The sequence below is a fragment of the Eucyclogobius newberryi genome, unplaced genomic scaffold (genome assembly GCF_026437365.1).
Source record: "Eucyclogobius newberryi isolate DKJ021-1_F unplaced genomic scaffold, fEucNew1.0.hap1 SCAF_5, whole genome shotgun sequence".
Classification (NCBI taxonomy): Eukaryota; Metazoa; Chordata; class Actinopteri; order Gobiiformes; family Gobiidae; genus Eucyclogobius; species Eucyclogobius newberryi.
In genome coordinates this window covers 2,639,019-2,655,585 of record NW_027316167.1, presented here as the reverse complement: position 1 = coordinate 2,655,585, position 16,567 = coordinate 2,639,019, and positions in this window count along the sequence as shown.

The following is a 16,567-nucleotide window of genomic DNA, read 5'->3' as shown; positions in this document are numbered from 1 at the left end:
TGGAAAAATAAAAGTTTTTTTCAAACACAATTAATGTTTAAAGAACATTTTCACACAAACATAATATTGACTGCTCATGAGTGACTTTCAGGGACGGTTCAGAAATGTGTCACTCTCATGTCATTTTTGTAACAAAGTCTGTTCCTTTTCTTTTCATGTCCAGCCTCAAAGGATCATAAAGATATATTATATTATAGTAGTTATAGAGCAGGAGGCTGGCCTTTTGGCCCTTTAGGTGCAGCTGGTGTCAAGACTTTGATTCAGTCTGAAATCACAGTCACAAGTCGACCACCAAACTCCTGCAGCACAGACAGGCCAAGCGGGGCGTGGCCAAGCGGGCGTGTCATCACCAATCTTCTGATATTCACCCAGATGCCCTCCCACCGGCCCAGACTAGATTGGCTCAGTCTTCTCTTATGTCTTACAAGATCATAAATGATAAATCTGCTCTCGAGACGTCACAAAGTCATAATGTTAATTAGAATAAGTTTAATTGTGTCCGTTAAACGAGGAGAAAAGTCACGATTATGAATGAATGAGGGACAAAAGGACGTTTTCTGTCTCATTTCAGTAAAAGTAAATCAGGCTACAAACAATAGCTGCTTGTTCAGCCGTGAAGAATGAAGCTGGTGAAGGTGAACGGTCTTTAAAAACAGAGGAGCAGACTTCTGCTGCTGGCCCCGGTTGGACCCCTCTCTCTGGCGCCCCCTCTGGCCTCTGCCTGTCATGTGCAGGAAGTGTAACTTTAAACTTCTTCTTTGAGTTAGTTCTGGTGCTGTGTGACATCATCGTCATGTTCCATGCATTATATGGCATTATTAGTTGAAAGTTGTCACCATGGCAACGCATTGCCATTGCTGTGTGTGAAGCAAGAAGGAGTCGAGGCGAAGAAGAAGACCACGGAGAAGACTGACCACACCACGGAGAAGACTGACCACACCACGGAGAAGACTGACCACACCACGGAGAAGACTGACCACACCACGGAGAAGACTGACCACACCACGGAGAAGACTGACCACACCATGGAGAAGACTGACCACACCACGGAGAAGACTGACCACACCACGGAGAAGACTGACCACACCATGGAGAAGACTGACCACACCACGGAGAAGACTGACCACACCACGGAGAAGACTGACCACACCATGGAGAAGACTGACCAGGAGCAGGAGAGTCGTGAGAAAGAGGTTTTGTTAAAGACGTTGGAGAGAGAGTTGAGCGGTCAGATGAGTAAAGAAGAGGAGGAGAGTATGAGGCGGCTCCAGAAGGCAAACAAAGCCCTTGGTCAAGCTCTGAAGGACAAGCAGCAGCTCCTGACCAGAGTGTCAGTGCTGGAGGCCTTAGTGACTGACCTGAAAGCATACTTTTCCGCTGCGGACGCCATGAACTCGGCGATGTGCGAAGACGTTATGGATCAGGTCAAGGTGATGAGTGAGCGGCTCGCAGACCAGCAGAGGGCGCTGGAGCGGCAGGAGCAGCTGCTAGAGGAGCAGGCCACAACTCTGAGCCGTTTAAAGAAGAAGAACCGAGGTCTGGAGCTGAAGACCAAAGAGCTGCAGATGGACCTGGACCAGGCCACGAAGAAGATCCTGGACATGGAAGAGCCGAAGGAACACCTGAAGAAGAAGAAGAGCCTGGACATGGAAGACCAGAAGGAACATCTGCAGAAGAAGAAGATCCTGGACATGGAAGAGCAGAAGGAACATCTGAAGAAGAAGATCCTGGACATGGAAGAGCAGAAGGAACATCTGCAGAAGAAGAAGATCCTGGACATGGAAGAGCAGAAGGAACATCTGCAGAAGAAGAAGATCCTGGACATGGAAGAGCAGAAGGAACATCTGAAGAAGAAGAAGATCCTGGACATGGAAGAGCAGAAGGAACATCTGCAGAAGAAGAAGATCCTGGACATGGAAGAGCAGAAGGAACATCTGCAGAAGAAGAAGATCCTGGACATGGAAGAGCAGAAGGAACATCTGAAGAAGAAGAAGATCCTGGACATGGAAGAGCAGAAGGAACATCTGCAGAAGAAGAAGATCCTGGACATGGAAGAGCAGAAGGAACATCTGCAGAAGAAGAAGATCCCGGACATGGAAGAGCAGAAGGAACATCTGAAGAAGAAGATCCTGGACATGGAAGAGCAGAAGGAACATTTGAAGAAGAAGAAGATCCTGGACATGGAAGAGCAGAAGGAACATCTGAAGAAGAAGAAGATCCTGGACATGGAAGAGCAGAAGGAACATCTGCAGAAGAAGAAGATCCCGGACATGGAAGAGCAGAAGGAACATCTGCAGAAGAAGAAGATCCTGGACATGGAAGAGCAGAAGGAATATCTGCAGAAGAAGAAGATCCTGGACATGGAAGAGCAGAAGGAACATCTGAAGAAGAAAAAGAAGAAGAAGAAGATCCTGGACATGGAAGAGCAGAAGGAACATCTGAAGAAGAAGGAGATCCTGGACATGGAAGAGCAGAAGGAACATCTGCAGAAGAAGAAGATCCCGGACATGGAAGAGCAGAAGGAACATCTGAAGAAGAAGAAGATCCTGGACATGGAAGAGCAGAAGGAACATCTGAAGAAGAAGAAGATCCTGGACATGGAAGAGCAGAAGGAACATCTGAAGAAGAAGATCCTGGACATGGAAGAGCAGAAGGAACATCTGCAGAAGAAGAAGATCCCGGACATGGAAGAGCAGAAGGAACATCTGAAGAAGAAGAAGATCCTGGACATGGAAGAGCAGAAGGAACATCTGAAGAAGAAGAAGATCCTGGACATGGAAGAGCAGAAGGAACATCTGAAGAAGAAGATCCTGGACATGGAAGAGCAGAAGGAACATCTGAAGAAGAAGAAGATCCTGGACATGGAAGAGCAGAAGGAACATCTGAAGAAGAAGAAGATCCCGGACATGGAAGAACTGAAGAAGAAGAAGATCCTGGACATGGAAGAGCAGAAGGAACATCTGAAGAAGAAGAAGATCCCGGATATGGAAGAACTGAAGAAGAAGAAGATACTGGACATGGAAGAGCCGAAGGAACATCTGAAGAAGAAGAAGATCCCGGACATGGAAGAGCAGAAGGAACATCTGAAGAAGAAGAAGATCCTGGACATGGAAGAGCAGAAGGAACATCTGAAGAAGAAGAAGATCCTGGACATGGAAGAACTGAAGGAACATCTGCAGAAGAAGAAGATCCCGGACATGGAAGAGCAGAAGGAACATCTGAAGAAGAAGAAGATCCTGGACATGGAAGAACTGAAGGAACATCTGCAGAAGAAGAAGATCCCGGACATGGAAGAGCAGAAGGAACATCTGAAGAAGAAGAAGATCCTGGACATGGAAGAGCAGAAGGAACATCTGCAGAAGAAGAAGATCCTGGACATGGAAGAGCAGAAGGAACATCTGCAGAAGAAGAAGAGACGGAAGAGACCAAAGTGGTGGAGATGGTTGTGACACCCAGGTGCCCCTCATCTGACCCGTGACTCGAAAGACTGACCCATAAGTTATAGCTGGAGACTTTAATATCCACGTGAACATGAGTGATGACGCTCTCAGTAATGCCTTCAGCGCCTTGTTAGACAGCATTGGTTTCACTCAGAATGTAAATAAAGCGACTCACACTCACAAGAACACTCTGGATCTTGTCCTAACGTATGGAACAGAGATTAGTGACCTCATTGTCCTCCCTCAAAACCCTATATTGTCAGATCATTTCCTAATTACCTTTCAGTTTATTCTTAAAGATCATCCAGTCCCACAAAATAAAGTTATAATGAAAAGGACAAAATCTGAAAAATCTATCTCAAAATTCAAAGAAATAATAGAGCCAATATTCAGTGACATGTCATGTGATCATGTCATGTGATCATGTCATGTGATCATGTCATGTGATCATGTCATGTGATCATGTCATGTGATCATGTCATGTGATTGTATCATGTGATCATGTCATGTGATCTTGTCACGTGATCATGTCATGTGATCATGTCATTTGATCGTGTCATGTGATCATGTCAAGTGACATGTCATGTGATCATGTCATGTGATCGCGTCATGTGATCGCGTCATGTGATCGTGTCATGTGATCATGTCATGTGATCATGTCATGTGATTGTGTCATGTGATCGCGTCATGTGATCGTGTCATGTGATCGTGTCATGTGATTATGTCATGTGATCATGTCATGTGACATGTCATGTGATCATGTCAAGTGACATGTCATGTGATCGTGTCACGTGATCATGTCATGTGATCATGTCATGTGATCTTGTCATGTGATCATGTCAAGTGACATGTCATGTGATCGTGTCATGTGATCGTGTCATGTGATCATGTCATGTGACATGGAAGAGCAGAAGGAACATCTGCAGAAGAAGAAGATCCTGGACATGGAAGAGCAGAAGGAACATCTGAAGAAGAAGAAGATCCTGGACATGGAAGAGCAGAAGGAACATCTGCAGAAGAAGAAGATCCTGGACATGGAAGAGCAGAAGGAACATCTGCAGAAGAAGAAGATCCTGGACATGGAAGAGCAGAAGGAACATCTGAAGAAGAAGAAGATCCTGGACATGGAAGAGCAGAAGGAACATCTGCAGAAGAAGAAGATCCTGGACATGGAAGAGCAGAAGGAACATCTGCAGAAGAAGAAGATCCCGGACATGGAAGAGCAGAAGGAACATCTGAAGAAGAAGATCCTGGACATGGAAGAGCAGAAGGAACATTTGAAGAAGAAGAAGATCCTGGACATGGAAGAGCAGAAGGAACATCTGAAGAAGAAGAAGATCCTGGACATGGAAGAGCAGAAGGAACATCTGCAGAAGAAGAAGATCCTGGACATGGAAGAGCAGAAGGAACATCTGAAGAAGAAAAAGAAGAAGAAGAAGATCCTGGACATGGAAGAGCAGAAGGAACATCTGAAGAAGAAGGAGATCCTGGACATGGAAGAGCAGAAGGAACATCTGCAGAAGAAGAAGATCCCGGACATGGAAGAGCAGAAGGAACATCTGAAGAAGAAGAAGATCCTGGACATGGAAGAGCAGAAGGAACATCTGAAGAAGAAGAAGATCCTGGACATGGAAGAGCAGAAGGAACATCTGAAGAAGAAGATCCTGGACATGGAAGAGCAGAAGGAACATCTGCAGAAGAAGAAGATCCTGGACATGGAAGAGCAGAAGGAATATCTGCAGAAGAAGAAGATCCTGGACATGGAAGAGCAGAAGGAACATCTGAAGAAGAAAAAGAAGAAGAAGATCCTGGACATGGAAGAGCAGAAGGAACATCTGAAGAAGAAGGAGATCCTGGACATGGAAGAGCAGAAGGAACATCTGCAGAAGAAGAAGATCCCGGACATGGAAGAGCAGAAGGAACATCTGAAGAAGAAGAAGATCCTGGACATGGAAGAGCAGAAGGAACATCTGAAGAAGAAGAAGATCCTGGACATGGAAGAGCAGAAGGAACATCTGAAGAAGAAGATCCTGGACATGGAAGAGCAGAAGGAACATCTGCAGAAGAAGAAGATCCCGGACATGGAAGAGCAGAAGGAACATCTGAAGAAGAAGAAGATCCTGGACATGGAAGAGCAGAAGGAACATCTGAAGAAGAAGAAGATCCTGGACATGGAAGAGCAGAAGGAACATCTGAAGAAGAAGATCCTGGACATGGAAGAGCAGAAGGAACATCTGAAGAAGAAGAAGATCCTGGACATGGAAGAGCAGAAGGAACATCTGAAGAAGAAGAAGATCCCGGACATGGAAGAACTGAAGAAGAAGAAGATCCTGGACATGGAAGAGCAGAAGGAACATCTGAAGAAGAAGAAGATCCCGGATATGGAAGAACTGAAGAAGAAGAAGATACTGGACATGGAAGAGCCGAAGGAACATCTGAAGAAGAAGAAGATCCCGGACATGGAAGAGCAGAAGGAACATCTGAAGAAGAAGAAGATCCTGGACATGGAAGAGCAGAAGGAACATCTGAAGAAGAAGAAGATCCTGGACATGGAAGAACTGAAGGAACATCTGCAGAAGAAGAAGATCCCGGACATGGAAGAGCAGAAGGAACATCTGAAGAAGAAGAAGATCCTGGACATGGAAGAACTGAAGGAACATCTGCAGAAGAAGAAGATCCCGGACATGGAAGAGCAGAAGGAACATCTGAAGAAGAAGAAGATCCTGGACATGGAAGAGCAGAAGGAACATCTGCAGAAGAAGAAGATCCTGGACATGGAAGAGCAGAAGGAACATCTGCAGAAGAAGAAGAGACGGAAGAGACCAAAGTGGTGGAGATGGTTGTGACACCCAGGTGCCCCTCATCTGACCCGTGACTCGAAAGACTGACCCATAAGTTATAGCTGGAGACTTTAATATCCACGTGAACATGAGTGATGACGCTCTCAGTAATGCCTTCAGCGCCTTGTTAGACAGCATTGGTTTCACTCAGAATGTAAATAAAGCGACTCACACTCACAAGAACACTCTGGATCTTGTCCTAACGTATGGAACAGAGATTAGTGACCTCATTGTCCTCCCTCAAAACCCTATATTGTCAGATCATTTCCTAATTACCTTTCAGTTTATTCTTAAAGATCATCCAGTCCCACAAAATAAAGTTATAATGAAAAGGACAAAATCTGAAAAATCTATCTCAAAATTCAAAGAAATAATAGAGCCAATATTCAGTGACATGTCATGTGATCATGTCATGTGATCATGTCATGTGATCATGTCATGTGATCATGTCATGTGATCATGTCATGTGATCATGTCATGTGATCGTGTCATGTGATCATGTCATGTGATCGTGTCATGTGATCATGTCATGTGATCATGTCATGTGATCGTATCATGTGATCATGTCACGTGATCTTGTCACGTGATCATGTCATGTGATCATGTCATTTGATCGTGTCATGTGATCATGTCAAGTGACATGTCATGTGATCATGTCATGTGATCGCGTCATGTGATCGCGTCATGTGATCGTGTCATGTGATCATGTCATGTGATCATGTCAAGTGACATGTCATGTGATCATGTCATGTGATTGTGTCATGTGATCGCGTCATGTGATCGTGTCATGTGATTATGTCATGTGATCATGTCATGTGACATGTCATGTGATCATGTCAAGTGACATGTCATGTGATCGTGTCACGTGATCATGTCATGTGATCATGTCATGTGATCTTGTCATGTGATCATGTCAAGTGACATGTCATGTGATCGTGTCATGTGATCGTGTCATGTGATCATGTCATGTGACATGTCATGTGACATGTCATGTGATCATGTCTCGTGATCATGTCTCGTGATCTTGTCATGTGATCTTGTCATGTGATCATGTCATGTGATCTTGTCATGTGATCATGTCAAGTGACGTGTCATGTGATCGTGTCATGTGATCATGTCATGTGATCCTGTCAAGTCACGTGTCATGTGATCATGTCAAGTGACGTGTCATGTGATCATGTCATGTGATCATGTCAAGTGACATGTCATGTGATCGTGTCATGTGATCGTGTCATGTGATTGTGTCATGTGATCATGTCAAGTGACATGTCATGTGATCGTGTCATGTGATCGTGTCATGTGATCGTGTCATGTGATCATGTCAAGTGACATGTCATGTGATCATGTCATGTGATCATGTCATGTGATCATGTCATGTGATCATGTCAGGTGATCGTGTCATGTGATTGTGTCATGTGATCGTGTCATGTGATCATGTCAAGTGACATGTCATGTGATCATGTCATGTGATCATGTTAAGTGACATGTCATGTGATCGTGTCACGTGATCATGTCATGTGATCATGTCATGTGATCGTGTCACGTGATTGTGTCATGTGATCGTGTCATGTGATCATGTCAAGTGACATGTCATGTGATCATGTCATGTGATCATGTTAAGTGACATGTCATGTGATCGTGTCACGTGATCATGTCATGTGATCATGTTAAGTGACATGTCATGTGATCGTGTCACGTGATCATGTCATGTGATCATGTCATGTGATCTTGTCATGTGATCTTGTCATGTGATCTTGTCATGTGATCTTGTCATGTGATCTTGTCATGTGATCTTGTCATGTGATCGTGTCATGTGATCGTGTCATGTGATCATGTCATGTGATCTTGTCATGTGATCTTGTCATGTGATCATGTCATGTGATCTTGTCATGTGATCTTGTCATGTGATCATGTCATGTGATCTTGTCATGTGATCTTGTCATGTGATCATGTCATGTGATCTTGTCATGTGATCTTGTCATGTGATCATGTCAAGTGACGTGTCATGTGATCTTGTCATGTGATCATGTCATGTGATCATGTCAAGTGACATGTCATGTGTTCATGTCATGTGATCATGTCATGTGATCATGTCAAGTGACATGTCATGTGATCGTGTCATGTGATCGTGTCATGTGATCGTGTCATGTGATCATGTCAAGTGACATGTCATGTGGTCATGTGATCATGTTAAGTGACATGTCATGTGATCGTGTCACGTGATCATGTCATGTGATCTTGTCATGTGATCTTGTCATGTGATCATGTCATGTGATCTTGTCATGTGATCTTGTCATGTGATCGTGTCATGTGATCGTGTCATGTGATCATGTCATGTGATCTTGTCATGTGATCTTGTCATGTGATCATGTCATGTGATCTTGTCATGTGATCTTGTCATGTGATCATGTCAAGTGACATGTCATGTGATCTTGTCATGTGATCTTGTCATGTGATCATGTCATGTGATCCTGCTGAGAACAGCTTTAGTCCAGGGGAAGTGACCGGTCTGTCGACTTGACCATGAATTCTCTGAAGTCTGCTCTTGATGTTCCAGCTCTGTTAAAACAGAAGGTCATTTGGCCAAAGCGCCTCCTCCTGGTACAAAGAAGAACTGCGTTCACATAAACAAGAGTTAGAACATTAGAAGGATCATTTGGCTCCTCCCACACAGAAGAATCCTTAAAAGCTCCTGTCCAATCAGCAGGCTCTGTGTGAGGCCCAAACCAGAGACTATTCACACTGTAGACACCACTTTGGTCTCTTCCGTCTCTTCTTCTTCAGATGTTCCTTCTGCTCTTCCATGTCCGGTCACACTGTCACAGCGCAGTAACCATGGTAACACACTGTCACAGAGGAGTAACCATGGTAACAGACTGTCACAGTGCAGTAGAGCCCTCACTGCCAGCTTCTCTCAGCTCTGATGATTTCCTCCTATTTTTTAACAATAAAATAAAAACAATCAGAGATAAATGAGATGAAATTACTCCCGATATTCGCCCTGAACAAGCCCAAACTGTAAAACTAGTGTCACATAGATTTAGAAAGGTTCAGAGCCCACCACAGCAGGGTTCAGAGCCCACCACAGCAGGGTCCAGAGCCCACCACAGCAGGGTCCAGAGCAGGGTCCAGAGCCCACCACAGCAGGGTCCAGAGCCCACCACAGCAGGGTCCAGAGCCCACCACAGCAGGGTCCAGAGCCCACCACAGCAGGGTCCAGAGCAGGGTCCAGAGCCCACCACAGCAGGGTCCAGAGCCCACCACAGCAGGGTCCAGAGCCCACCACAGCAGGGTCCAGAGCCCACCACAGCAGGGTCCAGAGCCCACCACAGCAGGGTCCAGAGCCCACCACATCAGGGTCCAGAGCCCACCACAGCAGGGTTCAGAGCCCACCACAGCAGGGTCACCACAGCAGGGTTCAGAGCCCACCACAGCAGGGTCACCACAGCAGGGTTCAGAGCCCACCACAGCAGGGTCCAGAGCCCACCACAGCAGGATTCAAAGCCCAGCACAGCAGGGTCCAGAGCCCACCACATCAGGGTCCAGAGCCCACCACAGCAGGGTACAGAGCCCACCACAGCAGATTTCAGAGCCCACCACAGCAGGGTTCAGAGCCCACCACAGCCACCACAACAGGGTTCAGAGCCCACCACAGCAGAGTTCAGAGCACACCACAGCAGGGTTCAGAGCCCACCCACCACAGCAGGGTTCAGAGCCCACCACAGCAGGGTTCAGAGCCCACCACAGCAGGGTTCAGGGCCCACCACAGCAGGGTCCAGAGCCCATCAAAGAAGGACTGGTCTCAATCCTGGTTCTGACCTCAGCGTTTGACCATCGACTACAAAATTCTACTGCAGAGGTTAGAATGTGATGTAGGTGTCAGAGGCCCCGCCCTCAGAGGCCCCGCCCTCAGCTGGTACCAGTTTGTTCATGTAAACCAGAGCTCCTCCCCCTGTTCTGAAGTAACTTACGTGTGCCACAGGGGTCAGTACTGGGTCCAGTTCTGTTTCCTCTTTACATGCTGTTGTTAGGTCACATGATCAGGTCACATGAACAGGTCACATGATCAGGTCACATGAACAGGTCACATGATCAGGTCACATGAACAGGTCACATGATCAGGTCACATGAACAGGTCACATGATCAGGTCACATGAACAGGTAGAGCCTTCTGGTGGTCCCAAGAGTCTCTAAAAGCACAGTAGGAGGTAGAGCTCCTGTCCATGTTAAATATGCTGACACAGTCTCTTCATTTAAGACCAGGTTTAAAACGTTCCTCTTTGAAATGGCTTATGGTCAGACCAGTTAGGAACAGAAATATAAACCTACAGTTTTAGCTACGCTGCCCTAGGAGTAACTGTGCTGGGGGAAGTATGGCCGCTTGAGCTCTATCCTCTAAAACAATATTTCATATTTAATTTCACTTGTGTCTGTTCATTGTCTTTTCTTCTTCTTCTCTCACTTCCTGTCGGGAGTGAAACAGACACATGACCTGTGGATCCAGATGATCCTCTCCTGGAAAAACAGTCTCTACTCCAGATGAACGGTTCTCCTCCTGAAGAACTGGTTCTCCTCCTGAAGAACTGGTTCTCCTCCTGAAGAACTGCTTCTTCTCCTTAAGAACTGGTTCTCCTCCTGAAGAACTGCTTCTCCTCCTGAAGAACTGCTTCTCCTCCTGAAGAACTGCTTCTCCTTCTGAAGAACTGCTTCTCCTCCTGAGTGGCTCCAGCTCCACTGTCTCTCTCTCGTCTGTGAGAGTCAGATCTCTCCTTCATGTGGAACTCCTCCAGGTTTCTACTTTTTTCCCAAGGAGGTTTTTTGCAGTTTTTCCTGGCCGAGAAGGTGGGTCTAAGGACAGAAGGAGGGACTAAGGACAGAAGGAGAGTGTAAGGACAGAAGGAGAGTCTAAGGACAGGAGGAGGGTCTAAGGACAGAAGGAGAGTCTAAGGACAGGAGGAGGGTCTAAGGACAGAAGGAGGGTCTAAGGACAGAAGGAGGATCTAAGGACAGAAGGAGAGTGTAAGGACAGAAGGAGAGTCTAAGGACAGGAGGAGGGTCTAAGGACAGAAGGAGAGTCTAAGGACAGGAGGAGGGTCTAAGGACAGAAGGAGGGTCTAAGGACAGAAGGAGGATCTAAGGACAGAAGGAGAGTGTAAGGACAGAAGGAGAGTGTAAGGACAGAAGGAGGGTCTAAGGACAGAAGGAGGGTTTAAGGACAGAAGGAGGGTTTAAGGACAGAAGGAGGGTCTAAGGACAGAAGGAGAGTCTAAGGACAGGAGGAGGGTCTAAGGACAGAAGGAGGGTCTAAGGACAGAAGGAGGGTCTAAGGACAGAAGGAGGGTTTAAGGACAGAAGGAGGGTTTAAGGACAGAAGGAGGGTCTAAGGACAGAAGGAGAGTCTAAGGACAGGAGGAGGGTCTAAGGACAGAAGGAGGGTCTAAGGACAGAAGGAGGGTCTAAGGACAGAAGGAGGGTTTAAGGACAGAAGGAGGCACCACAGACATTGTTGATTCATTTTTCACTGTCGCCCTCAGAGGAAACTGTTGTTGTGATTTTGGGCGTTACAAATATAAATTGAATTGAATTGAATGTGCAATACTGTCATACTCATGTTACTGTTGTACTCACACGCAATTCAGGTGCATATAACTGATGTAAATAGAGTGTTTTATTTTACCATTATTATTAGTATTATTTAGTCTTACGCTGTTTTTTATTTTATTTTATCTTTATTTTTCCGTCCATTCCTTATTGAGAAATGAGAGGTTCTGTCTATAGGAGATTTTATTTATAAGAGTTCTTCTATTAAAGGCGCAATGGACGATTTTTCAGCGATTTGAGAACGCAGGCGGAAGTGCTCATGCCACTCCCCCGTGCTCATGCCACTCCCCCGTGCTCATGCCACTCCCCCGTGCTCATGCCACTCCCCCGTGCACATGCCACTCCCCCGTGCTCATGCCACTCCCCCGTGCTCATGCCACTCCCCCGCGCTCATGCCACTCCCCCGCGCTCATGCCACTCCCCCGTGCTCATGCCACTCCCCCGTGCTCATGCCACTCCCCCGTGCTCATGCCACTCCCCCGTGCTCATGCCACTCCCCCGTGCTCATGCCACTCCCCCGTGCTCATGCCACTCCCCCGTGCTCATGCCACTCCCCCGTGCTCATGCCACTCCCCCGTGCACATGCCACTCCCCCGTGCACATGCCACTCCCCCGTGCTCATGCCACTCCCCCGTGCACATGCCACTCCCCCGTGCTCATGCCACTCCCCCGTGCTCATGCCACTCCCCCGTGTGGACTGATACAACACACACATGCGTTTGTTTATTAGTGCGACGGATCGCATTGTATCTCGTCTCCCCTAGATTTCTGTCTCTTCTGAGCTCGAACTGTCTTTTTCCGTCTTCATTTTGTCCCGTACACTGAGGGAACTATATTATGATAGATCAATGCGCTTAGGCACGCGGAACCGTGCTGCTCTCGGGGAACGAGCCGCACGCGGCTGCAGGTGAGCGGTAGGTGCGTTTTACGACTGATACGTGACTAATCGGCCGTCCACGCCACAAGGAAATAAGACTCAGATTTGGGCCAAAAAAAATCGTCCATTCAACCTTTAAGAGTGTTTTTTAAACTTCCTATAAGTGATCTGTCCTTTTCCTCTGTATCTACTGCGTTGCAACGATGAAATTCCCCCGTGTGGACAATAAAGGAATATCTTATCTTATCTTACATGTCCCAGCGTCCCGTGTCCTGTTTATTCCATGGATCTATGATATTATGGTTCAGCCATTATCTATGCGGCTATTGGTCATATTGGTCATATAGATAAGCAGTGGGCGGGGCCTGTAGGTCATGTGACCTAATGAGGACCAGAGAGAGGAGGAAGTGTTTGGAGCAACAACAGAGGACGATAAGAAACGCCTCTGTCCTTCATATTATACCAACGCTAAAGTATTCTGATACTGCAGTATGAAAGTATTCTGATTCTGCAGTATGAAAGTATTCTGATACTGCAGTATGAAAGTATTCTGATACTGCAGTATGAAAGTATTCTGATTCTGCAGTATGAAAGTATTCTGATACTGCAGTATGAAAGTATTCTGATTCTGCAGTATGAAAGTATTCTGATACTGCAGTATGAAAGTATTCTGATTCTGCAGTATGAAAGTATTCTAATACTGCAGTATGAAAGTATTCTGATACTGCAGTATGAAAGTATTCTGATTCTGCAGTATGAAAGTATTCTGATTCTGCAGTATGAAAGTATTCTAATACTGCAGTATGAAAGTATTCTGATACTGCAGTATGAAAGTATTGTGATACTGCAGTATGAAAGTATTGTGATACTGCGGTATGAAAGTATTCTGATTCTGCAGTATGAAAGTATTCTGATACTGCGGTATTAAAGTATTGTGATACTGCAGTATGAAATTATTCTGATACTGCAGTATGAAAGTATTGTGATACTGCAGTATGAAAGTATTCTGATACTGCAGTATGAAAGTATTCCGATTCTGCAGTATGAAAGTATTCTGATACTGCGGTATTAAAGTATTGTGATACTGCAGTATGAAAGTATTCCGAAACTGCAGTATGAAATTATTCTGATACTGCAGTATGAAAGTATTCTGATACTGCAGTATGAAAGTATTCTGATACTGCAGTATGAAAGTATTCTGATACTGCAGTATGAAAGTATTCTGATACTGCAGTATTAAAGTATTCTGATACTGCAGTATTAAAGTATTGTGATACTGCAGTATTAAAGTATTGTGATACTGCAGTATTAAAGTATTGTGATACTGCAGTATTAAAGTATTGTGATACTGCAGTATGAAAGTATTCTGATACTGCAGTATTAAAGTATTGTGATACTGCGGTATTAAAGTATTGTGATACTGCAGTATTAAAGTATTGTGATACTGCAGTATGAAAGTATTCTAATACTGCAGTATTAAAGTATTGTGATACTGCAGTATTAAAGTATTGTGATACTGCAGTATTAAAGTATTGTGATACTGCAGTATTAAAGTATTGTGATACTGCAGTATTAAAGTATTGTGATACTGCAGTATGAAATTATTCTGATGTCGTCTGATGTTGTCTTGGATAAACTTTTACTGGACGTTCTTGTGCTAAACTTATGTCTTTGTAAAAACAGGAATGCATCACTTATTTGTGGGTTATAATGAATAAAGATGTAGTTAAGGTGTAAATGTGATTGAAGTAAACGAGGTCATTTCCAGGAAGGAAACACCTTCTGTTCACGTCTGAACACGCATCACGACCTTTGTGCTGTGGGTGTGACACGACCTTTGTGGGTGTGACACGACCTTTGTGGGTGTGACACGACCTTTGTGCTGTGGGTGTGACACGACCTTTGTGGGTGTGACACGACCTTTGGGCTGTGGGTGTGACACGACCTTTGGGCTGTGGGTGTGACACGACCTTTGTGGGTGTGACACGACCTTTGTGGGTGTGACACGACCTTTGTGCTGTGGGTGTGACACGACCTTTGGGCTGTGGGTGTGACACGACCTTTGTGGGTGTGACACGACCTTTGTGCTGTGGGTGTGACACGACCTTTGGAACTTTTTTATTGGATCCTTTTACTTGTTTCCCCTGTAACTCTCAAATACTTCATAGTATTTCTTCTCAACATTTCCTCCTCTTTTACGCAGAACCTGCTTTAACTGGGTTTTCATACTGGAATGTTCCAAGAGGACCGTGTGGTTCCTCTGAGGACTGTGCGGTTAACATGGGTGGTGCGGACTCAGAAGATCTATATATAGTATATATCTATATATATATATATATATATATATATATATATATATATATATATATATATATTGTCACCAATTAATTCATTAACTAAAAGTGATTTGGAGGAAATTGATCTAATGTTTAGCAGTCCACATTTTAAGTGTTTATTAATTTGTTCATTTTTGTCATTTGTGATTTGTTATTTTCCTGAAATAGTTTTTCTGAGATGTGACTTTTTGTCATTATTTGCACAACGGACACGAGGGACACACACAGTCTCTATCTGTCTTGAATCTGAACACTTCACAGGTAACAGAACGGGCGAGAGTTCAGCGACAGAGGAGCGTCTTGAACTGCTGCTCTGCACCTGGGGCTCATCCCTAGATGGTCACTTAACACGACTAAGACTATCGGTCAAATTCCGAACTAATAGGGATGTACCCTCCGAAGTCGGATGGATGCCATCCCTGCGTATGAGCCCGGGCTTTCCCCAAAACGCACTCCAGTTATCAATAAAGACAACGTTGTTTTGAGGGCACCATCTGGATAACCAGTTGTTGAATGCTGAAAGACGGCTGTACAATTCAGCATTGATCCGATTGGGCAGAAAATATTACAGTGTCTGACATCGACTTCGCTAGGTCACACACCGCGGCTACTTGAACTTTGAGCACCTCTGATTGTCTCCGCCGGGCGTCGTTACCGCCTGCGTGAATCACGACTCGCCGGAAACGGGTCCTACTCTGCTTTAAGATCCTAAGGTTTCCTTCGATGTCACCCATTCTGGCCCCCGGGTAACACCTAACGCTAGCCGCTGGCAGCTTCACGTCTCTAACAATAGAACTCCCGATTACAAGAGTTTCTCTCGTGTGTTCAGCGGGCGTGTGATCGCTGAGGGGAGAAAACCTATTATAGACGTGAAGCTCACGGCGCTCTGAGGTTCGGCGTTTAGCGCCTTGTCCCCTCCGAACTGTCACAAATTGGTCCCTATTCTGTTCCTGGTCTAGTCCCGGCTGCAGGGGAGATGCTGAGGGGCTGAGCTCTGCCTTACTAGCACTGCTAATGCTAATGCTACGCCCTGTAGCGCGGTCCGGTAAACCTGATTTTACTACCTGGCTATAGCTAGCCTTTAGCTAATCTAAACAGCGGATCCGCGCTTCTAACTCCGTAACCCTGACAACCAAAACTACCACTACACTGCACTTCACACACCTGTTGTCAGAGAAAGAGCCCCAGGGTTCTGACTCGACATATGACTTGAGCAGGTAAAGGCAGAGGGCGATCCAGCCATGACGCTAGTGGCTAGGCTAGGCTAGGCTAGTTCAAGCTAGTTCAGGCTGGAGCTAGAGAGTGGGGGGGGGGGGTTTAATCCTGGAAATACTAAAAAGTGAGCTGTATGAGGCTCCGGATTGTTTGTGGAGCAATCAAACTTTCACTATTGTGTGTATGATACTGAAATAGTGTGTATAATTTGTGGATTAACGATCGAAAGTAGCAAACAAACAACTCTGAAAAACGCGA